Source organism: Chlorocebus sabaeus, chromosome X, assembly GCF_047675955.1.
Source record: "Chlorocebus sabaeus isolate Y175 chromosome X, mChlSab1.0.hap1, whole genome shotgun sequence".
NCBI classification, from domain to species: domain Eukaryota; kingdom Metazoa; phylum Chordata; class Mammalia; order Primates; family Cercopithecidae; genus Chlorocebus; species Chlorocebus sabaeus.
The window spans coordinates 127,633,534-127,643,838 of NC_132933.1; the positions used below are offsets into that span (position 1 = coordinate 127,633,534).

The following is a 10,305-nucleotide window of genomic DNA, read 5'->3' on the forward strand; positions in this document are numbered from 1 at the left end:
ATCAAAGGCTGCTAACGTCACAAAAATAGAGACATCCAGACATATGTGCTTGCTGATGAATCATACCATCCTCAGTCTTGTCAAAAAAAAATACTGAATCTGAATCTGAACAAACCTCTAGATTGGGGATTTTTCAACCTCAGCACTAATGACATTGAGAGGGGACTAATGATTTTCTGTGGGGGGAGCTGTCCTGTGCATCGTAGGATGTTTAACACAATCCCTGCCCTCTACCCACTAGATGCCAGTAGCACCACCTACTCCTTTTCAAAAATCAAAAATGTCTCCAAACACTGCCAAATGTCCCCTGCAAATCGCCCCTGGTTGAAAACCACTCCTCTAGTCACAACTAGCATTCCACAGGTAAAACAGAGGAACATGTTAAACTAAACTACATGTATACAATCAGCAAAATACAGACTGTGGGAAATGTCACACATCAAATGACCCAGTTTCTTCAACAAACAAATTTCCAGGAAAAGAAGCAGGCGAGAAGGTGAATCTTTGGATCAAAATATATAGAGAAGACATTTTTTTTAACCAGGCAAAACTAAACTATAGGGTTTACGGGTACACAGTTGGGTGATAAAATTACAAAGAAATGGAAGAAAGTGATTGCTGCAAAAGTCCAATAGGGAGAAGGGAGGTGGTTGAAGTTGGAATGCGACACTTGGTAGGCCTTGGGGCTTCCTAGGTGACATGAGATTCTATTTCTTAACTTCTTGACTTGGGTGGTGTTTAAAAGGGTGTTGACCTTATAATAATTCATTAAGTTTTATATTCATTTTATCCTGTTCTCTGTTTCTTTTTCCAATAGAAAAAACACATAAATAAGTGAAAACTATAATAAATAAACAGAATAATCTGCCTTCCCTTCTACTTCAGTTGAGCTGAAGTTCTGTGGGAACTGTCCTTGAGAGGAGAACTTTGAATTTATTGAGTTCAGGTCGATGTTTATGTTCCCTCAGCCCAGAGGTGTAAATCCTCATCAATGCTTCAGAAATGACTTTGGAAATCATAGCAGGACTTACTACAACTCTCCACAAGCCATATGTGTGATGTCCATATCTTGGAGTTGAAGGAACAACTCACATCAAATCAGCAAATACCTACCAGAAAGCCTGTTGTGATCCAGGCGGCCTGCCAGGCACTGTGAGGGAAGCAAAATGCAAAGCAGTGAAGTCTTGGCAGATGTGAGCAAGGCTCATGAGAACTGTATGGGCTGAGTAGAGATTTGTGGGACGATGACTTTAAGAAGGATTTGCAGGCCCAATAGAGAGACACTCCACAGGTGTACCTCCTTTCTTGCAAAAGATACGCTCCTGAAGAGTTCTGTGGTGATTAAATTTTTATAAATTTGATTATATTTTCTCATTGACTTACATTATAATCAGAGAGTGGCTTTATCTACATTTTGGATTAATCTTCAACTGGCGATGGCTCCCAACAGTTTAAGTTTCCCTGCTTCTCTGTCAAGTAGTTAATAGTTTATAAACAAACATTTAAAGGCACTATTTAAAGGAACCCTTGAGTGAATCCTTTTGAACAACAAAGGATTCTTTGGTAAGATTAATAAATAATCATTAGATTGGAGGCTCATCAAGCTTTCTTAAAGTACAGCATACCTATACGCAAGACTCCAGTGTCCTTTGATAGGATTTCATTGCAATTATCTTTTTACCTAAGAGTCAGAATCTGTTTTATGTGTGTTTTAGGACAACATCTTGCATTACTGGTCTTCCCACTTTTTCCAATAGCATTTGGAAGAACATTTTGTCCAGAGACTCGTGAGAAACATTACTAAATGTAGTTCATATTACTGAGTTGCGTGACACAATAGGACCTTGGCTTTCAGGCTGCAGTTTAAAATTACACAGTAAAAACAAAATGCTTCTAAGTCCAGGAGAGAGGTAATTTGAAATGGCTGGCCCACTGGTTGGATTCTCTGGGACAAAAGGCGCTCAAGCTACTCCCCTCAGAACTGCCTCTTGAAAAGTGGGCTGCCTGGAAATCTCAAGTAAGGTCACTGGAAAGCTGGAATGAGAATGGAGCTCACTGACCCCACCTTTGCCAACCACATCACCACATCTCTACCCTACTCCTCCACACTGCCCTGCCTATCTGCCCACTATGACTCCTCCTCACCTCCGTTTTCCCCATCATCATTCGACTCTTAGCCCTTCTGATAACTTTTCTTGAACAAACCAAAGAAAGATGTTTTCCTCAGTACCAACAGCATTTCACCTTGGTCAAGTCACACTTGGGTCTACTACATGGCAGGAGATTCCCAAGCTGCTAGAGAATAGCAAAATCCTAGGGCTGCTAATGCTCTTCCAGTTGGTATAAGTAAGGTTGCTCTCATACTTCCCCTTGACTGGAATTTGTGGACTGGTTTTTAACGTAATAGCTCACCCTGCTAGTTACACACACCCAAAGAAATGTGACTTATGATGAGTTTCAGTAGGGCTAGCTTTGTTATTTCTACTTAAAGACCCCATTTATTTTGGAGTAAATGGGTAAGGGTTAGTTCACTTTTTTTGTCTTTGGTGACAAGAAGATAACTTATAATTGGTTTATTTAAAAAACATACTGGAAATAAAAAATGGAATACAGCATAGAAGAATACATCAAGAGTCAGTTTTATTGTAGAGGGAAAAACAACGCTCTTTCCAAATCCATTACTGTCCATTGCTTCTAGGACTGCTTCCTGAGGATAGACACTGCCTTCCTTGCTGTGTTCAAGAAGCTTTATCCATAAGGCATTTATCTGAGTGTAGTTATGGAGCACCTACAGAATTCTACAGCTATTGTCAAGCATTTCACTATAGCCTTTGCAGTAGGCAAAATTCTAAGATGACTCCCAATGGCCTATACCCTATTATAATCCCTTCTCCCTGAGCATAGGCAGAACCTGTAAATTGCATCTAACCAATAGCATATGGCAAAGATGGAGGGATTTTGCAGATGTAATTAAATTGCCTAATCAGTTGACTTCATTAATCAAAAAAGATCACACTGAATAAGCCTAACCTAATCAGGCGATGTGTTTAAAAGAGGGTCTAAGAGGTCAGAGACTTGAAGCAGCAGAGACTCTCTGTCTCCATTGCTGACTTTGAAATGCAAGCTTCTATTAATTCTATAGCCTCAAGGAAATGAATTCTGCCAACAACCACGTGAGCTTGGAAGTGAATCCTTCCCTAAGGGAGTCTCCAGATGAGAACTCAACCTAGCCAACACCTTGATTTCAGGCTTGTAACACCCAGAGCAGAGAACTCAGCTAAACTGTGACAGACTCCTGACCTACAGAAACTGTAAGATAATAAATGGCTTTTGTTTTAAGCCTCTACGTTTGTGGTAATTTGTTATGCAGCAATAGAAAACTAATACAGCCATGAAGAATCGACAACGAAATAAAAGCCTCTGCTAAATGGATCCCTAACCCATAAGAATCAGTGAGTAGATAAACAAAGAAAAAGAGCATCACAAACCAGAACATGTGCTTCCACTCTCACCCATCCCCCATCTACCTTTCCATGTCCAAGAGCAAAGGATCTAGAAAAATGGAGACAATGTCTACTTCAGAAAGGCTTTCCCTGCCCCAGCATTGTTGGTTTACTACAGATCATTATTCTACGTCCATTTTTTTTCTTGCAAAGAGTCCACATGTACAGCCCTTAAGTGAAAAGAGATAAAAGAACCAAATATGCTTCCAGAGAAATAAGAAAATCCTAACCTCAGTAGGTAACTATAAGTGCCTATGAAATGCATGCAAATATTAAAATCAACCCCCAAGGGCAAAAACAGAACCAAGAATAGCATTGCAGGCAGCAAAGCAACTATTGCCAATGGTGTCCATGGCTGAAAAGAAAAGGCTTAAATGGAAAAAGGAAGACTGTCCGTTGCATATATTAGATGCCCAGGATTTGTCTGAAATCCGTTTGAATGGATGAATGAATGAGAATTAAAAGGGATTAACATTGCAAAAGAGCAAAAAATTAGAGAAAAATGCAGTAGTGACCAAAAGCCAGGACAAGGTCAGAAAAATTCTTAATGCAAGAAACCATCAGAGTTGACGTAACCATAGAGCAGTGGTCCTCAAAGTGTGGTCCCAGGAACAGCAGCATCAGTGTCACCTGGGAGCTTGTTAGAGATGTAAATTATCTGGCCTCACCCTAGACCTACTGAATAAGAAACTTTGATCATGTGGCCCAGCAACTTAAGAAATCCAGGGGATTCTGACACATGCTCAAATGTAAGAACCACTGACCAAGAAAAATGAAGAAATCTTGTGGAAATGGTTTGAAAGAAAAGCCCAAGGGTCTTAGCCCCGGCTGCACATCAAAATCAGCTGAGGAACTTTAAAATTACTAATACCCAAGCTGGTCTATCACCAGAGATTCAGATTTAACTACTGTGAGATAGAAACCAGGCATCTAAAGTATTTACCAGTTCTCCAGGCGATTCAAATGTGCAGCCAGGACTGGGAAGCTTTAATGTAAAAGGTGAAGCAGTGTGGGAGGACCACATTCAAGATTGCTACATAAATGACCTCTAAAAGAAGGTTGGACTCTTCAGATATGGTGTTCTGCTGCCTTCAAAGTATTCACACATATATTCTTAGCTGTCAACACTTCTATGCTTTTGCACAGGGCATGGAAATTGCTTTTATTCAGCAGCACAGAAAAAATAACCCTTTTCACGGTCCCTGCTCACCTTCTGTGATGGTTTTGTACAAGCCACACTTTCCCTTCCTGCCTTCAGTATATGGGGTGCCCCTAGGAAACAGGAAGAGAAGCTGCACTTTCTTCTATTCATGGTAGCAGCAGTCACCACAGGGTCACTGCCTTACTTGACCCACGGACCTCCCTCAGGCCCCAGTATACACAGGCAGATGTCCCAAGAGGTCTAGATATCCCATCAACAACTCTAAGCCACACAGTCCCTCAGCTACTCTGAGACCATCTTCTGAACCTGGAAGGCGAATGAGGATCTCCAGCTGAGAGGGACAATAAAAGAGGCTTTCAGGTAGAGAAACCCGGGACTGGGATCATGGCAGCCAAGACTTGGAATGTGGCCAGAGTAGAGGCCCCGCAGCCCCAGAAGCACTACTACAGGTAACGTGCTGGCTCCAACTCCACGGCAGACCACACACTGCACTATCCTGTGAAGCCAGAGGAGAAGGACTTGTCTGAGCTATACCCAGAGTTCTTCACTCCACTCACTCAAAATCAGAGCCACGATGACCCAAAGGGTAAGAGAGAAAAGAGAGCTCAGGCCCAAGCGGAGTTTGCAGACACAGGCTGTGGCTATGGTCGCCTATTAGTGGAACTATCACCGCTGTTCCCAGACACACTGATTCTGGGTCTGGAGATCTGGGTGAAGGTCTCAGACTATATACAAGACTGGATTCAGGCCCTACGTGCAGCTCCTGGAGGTGGCTTCCAGAACATTGCCTGTCTCTGTAGCAATGCCATGAAGCACCTTCCTAACTTCTACAAGGGCCAGCTGACAAAGATGTTCTTCCTCTTCCCCAACCCACATTTCAAGCAGACAAAGCAGAAGTGGTGAACCATCAGTCCCACCCTGCTAGCAAAATGTGCCTATGTGCTGAGAGTTGGGGGACTGGTATATACCATAACCTATGTGCTAGAGCTACACGACTGGATGTGCACTCATTTTGAAGAGCATCCGCTGTTTGAGCATGTACCTCTGAGGACCTGAGTTAAGACCCCATTGTGGGACATCTAGGTACCTCAACTGAGGAGGGGAAGAATTCTACGTAATGGAGGGAAGAATTTCCCAGCCATCTTTCGAAGAATACAAGATCCCATCCTACTGCCTGGTCACTGACTGCTTACTCTACCTTAGCTGGACCTCATCTTCCAGGGACTAGAGAAAAGAGCAGGAGCCCTGGGTCTTCCCAGTTGAGACTGCTGGAGCTGAGACACAGTACTCTCTCAAAGAAGGTGGGGAACTACCCAGGGCAGAACCCACTGGTGTTCATGACTATCCCTGGCTCCTCTCACCTTGTCCCTCCACTCCCAACAGAAAACAAAGCAGCTGACTGAGGTGGTCAAAGGACTTTGGACCATAGGGGATCTTTGAAAGGCTATGGGGTCTTGCTCTCCCTTAGCACTCCCTTCTCCTTGGGAGATCTCTCCTCAGCTGGAATGAGGAATGTAGTCCATCTAAACTGCTTGCTAGGCTTAAAAGGAAAAAAAAAAGGCTTTCAATTGCTTGGGAGCACATGACCCTCCCCCTCCCAGGGCTCAGCAATAGAGTCATTTCACTGTCTACATAACCTAAGTCCACTTGGGCCAGTGAGTGAGAGGGAACACTCAGAAAAGTTTAAACTTCCAAGATAGAAACTAGACATTTAAATTGTCCAAGAACACCACAGGATCTGTGTACCACAGGATCTGTGTGGTATAGAACACCACAGGATCTGTGTACCACAGGATCTGTGTGGTATAGAACACCACAGGATCTGTGTACCACAGGATCTGTGTGGTGTAGAACACCACAGGATCTGTGTACCACAGGATCTGTGTGGTGTAGAACACCACAGGATCTGTGATATGCAACATACAAGCAGATTCCCTCCCAGTTCTATGCATGTGCATGAGGCCTTTATGAGTACAGCTAAAGGAGATGCTCCACCACTAAATGGTACAGTAGTGACTTGATTGAGCAGGTTCACACTGCACAGATGAAAAGCAGGAACAAGCAATAATACCTTGTCCCAGAACCTCAGGATGCTATATTTAATAGACAACAATGACGACAATGATGGTAACCAGATTCACCACTGGAAATTTAAGTTTTCCAAAAAGCTTAAGCAAGCATTCCTTAAAGAGGCTTGGAGAACCTCCAAGCATTTTGCAATCTATAAGCATGTTGCCTCAATAAAAATGCCCAAAAGTAGCCGAGGGGCGGATGCCAGAGCAGGAAACAGAGATAGGGCAGGTGGAGGATCAAGTCTTACAGTTTTTCCAAAACTGATTAGACAAATTCTCATGTTCAGGACTGCTATCTAGAGCAGTGGTTCTCAACTGGGGTTGATTTTGCACCCCAGGGGACACCTGGCAATTTTTGGAGACATTTTTGGGTTTTACAATACAGCAGAAGAGTGCTACCGGCATCCAGTGGGTCAAGGTCAAGGATGCTGTTGAACATCCTATAATGCACACGACAGCCCACCAACAAAGAGTTATCCAGCCCCCATGTCATTAGCACCAGGATTAAGAAACCCTGATCCAATGAAATGCCCTCTCAACAAACAGCACAGAAGGAAAATAGTGATAGATTTCCATAAGGCCCAGATTCTACCCACAGTTTCCATTAGCATCCTAGAAGAACAGAGCTTGTTCTCCTCAAGGAGACAGGTAAATTAACCCTGACGGATTATCTCACCCACCCCCCTGCTTTCAGGAAACTCAATGTCTAACTCACCCAGGACAAATAATTCTATAACTCTTATGAAATATATTCACAAATAAAAGCCCCCACAGCATCCGTGTAGCAACTTGTTCCAATGTTTGTCTTCCTAATGGACAAAATGTTAGGCTGAATCATTTGAAATTGCCAACATTTGATGGATTTTGGCCTTCAAAATGGCCATTTCATGGGCTCAACCTAACATTATTCCCTTCAACAAAAATGTGCCCTACTTTTAGAAGCCATTTTCTTGTGTTGACTCTTCAGTCAGCACCCAAACATGAATTTTGGTGACAATGATACGCAGCCATCTGCTGTCTGGTAGACACTCCTTCCCCACCCACATTCCCCACACCCAGTCTTGGTTGGCTCTTTCTGTAGAAAAATTATTCAGCTTTTTCCACATCAATTGTTACTCTTTTTTTGCACCTTTAGCTATAATTTCATTTATCTGATGGGAAGGAGGTGAAATTAAGTTGTTATATATTGCTATCCACATAGGGCCTTAAACCTGAGCAGACATGAAAGAAAAGCCCAAAGGGTCTAGCTTTCTTGGGTCTTATTTTCATATACACTGTGATTTATTTAATCTAGGCCTTAAAGAGCATACTTTTAGTTAAAAAAACCAGACCTCAACCTCAAATTGCTGCTGTGTACTTAAAAGAAGGAGGAACTCACAGTTATTAAATGGCTGTGAGGTGCCAAGCAGTATGCTACAAGCTTTCATATATATCATCAATTTATTACTAAAACAAGGCTGTAACGAAGAATTCTCATGCCATTTCACAGACCACAAAACTGAGGCAGCTCAACAAGGTTAAATAACGCTTCAGTGCTGGTTTTTATGAGCCATATTTTGCACCTATGTCCACTGGATACCAGTGCCTACATTTCTACCATTACCCTAAGCAGACTGAAATAAAGGTCTGTAGAGATTTAGAGTTTCAGAACAACCACTTGAGAAATACCATGGTGGAGCATCCCTTTACCAAAAGAAAAAAACACACGTTTCATAGTGTATATGATCTCTCTTAAGATATCAGCATCATCTCCTCTTCTCATTTCAAGATTAAAAAAACAAAACAGCCAGTAAAACTGCCTGTGAGCTTTTTTTTTTAAAGCAAGTCTTGCTATATCCGTTTTTAGCTGAAAATATTATCCGTTGCTTTTCATTCAGCAATTTCATAAAAAAACATAAATTCACTGATTAAAGATGAAATCATACGTATTCTTGTCTTCCAAAAACACTGCTTAATGTACTTAAAATTCCCCTCATGTCAAAAGGGGTGGGGAGCAGCAGAAGCGTTTCTGCACAGGTAAAGGGATGAGCTGCGGCCACCTTGTGGCTAATTGCTGAAGGAAACACTTTTCTGACAACAGAAGGGACAAAGGCAGAATGACATCCCCCTCCTTTGGTCCCTGGCGTCTGCAAACTTGCTTATTATTCTTAATTGATTTCTGGGTGCAGTAAATGGGCATTTATTGAACAGAGCCATACTCTCCATAATGGGAGAGAGAGAAGCAGCGGGGCTTCGTCAAGTTCTAGTCATCGTCTTCTTCAAGTTTTGTAGCTTAGGGTGTTCGATGCAATCTATAAGGGGCATTTAAAAGCAAATCAAATGTTCCTCTCATGGCTGCTAAGGAATTAAATTCTGCTCATCATTGGGTATAATTTTTCTTTTTTCTAGAATTGCATGTGTTATTTGCCCACAATCTGAAATAAGAAAATATTGTGTACATTGTACGTGAAACAGTATATATGCCATATTTACAATTATTTATCAGTTTAAAATTTTAAAAAAACATTTCTAATGTAAAAAGTATCTCTCAAACTGTGTAGATTAACTTCTTGATTTATATTTAAATATGAATCTTAAGCAAAATAGTGAAAATAATCATCTTGATTTAGTGTTTTTCTCCCATCTGTGAATTGTATATACTTAGGTGAGGACAATAAAATCAACTGAACTGTAAGCTTAGAATAGGCCTGAGGGATAATTTTGCACAGCAGCTTTACTAATGGTACATTATTACATTGTTGCTTCAAAACACACATACACACACACACACACACACACACTGACTTAGGAAACAAATGGCCAAAAGGATTCGTACTTTCCCTTTAGAGGTCCTCAAAGTGTTATTTGGAGTTGATAAGGCTTCAGCTAAAACCAAGCAGAATCTGTTTTTTTCTGAGGAGTATCAGTAGCGTAACTGTGATTATAAGCAAAGTACACTTAAGATACGTATGCAATGACTGCTATTTATACAAAATTTAAATCTGCAAATGGAATCAACACGCTTATGGGTTATTAAAATTGTCTAAGTTCTTAGATTCTGTATAGTACACAGGTATTGACTTACAAATAAATGATTTATCAAGTGATAAAAAAGAATATATTGTATACAAATGTGTAGTACAGTCATCCTAAAGCAAATTTGTTTGCTTCTAAATGTCAGTTAGACACAGAGACTCATTGTACCTCTGTGGAAAGTCACTGGTCTGGTCAGAGGAAATAGAGAATCTGACTTCCACCACACTCCATCACTAACTAGCTATGTGACTTTAACTCATTCATCCTCACTTTCCTTATCTGTAAAATCTGGGATTATAAAATCAGTAGGTTTTCACATACTTTTAGCAATGAAGTGCTTTTTTTTTTCCAAAAAGAGTTTCCAAAACCCTAATACAGCAAAATGAACAAGAGGCAGCTGCTATGGCTAAATCTGAACAGGCAGGCCAGACCTACCTACCACCACCATCCCCATCCCTCCCTTCCTGCCATCCCAGCCCCTTAACACACTTCTGCAGGATCCTGGATGTCAGAAGTTGAAGATCATTGGACCAAACTATTTCTAACGTCCCTT

General features: G+C 41.4%; 1 pseudogene; it reads left to right on the forward strand.

Annotated features, from left to right (window-relative positions):
* The first annotated feature begins 5,037 nt into the window (after positions 1 to 5,037).
* On the forward strand, positions 5,038 to 5,963 carry LOC119620001 (tRNA (guanine-N(7)-)-methyltransferase pseudogene; annotated as a pseudogene).
* The last annotated feature ends 4,342 nt before the right edge of the window (positions 5,964 to 10,305 follow it).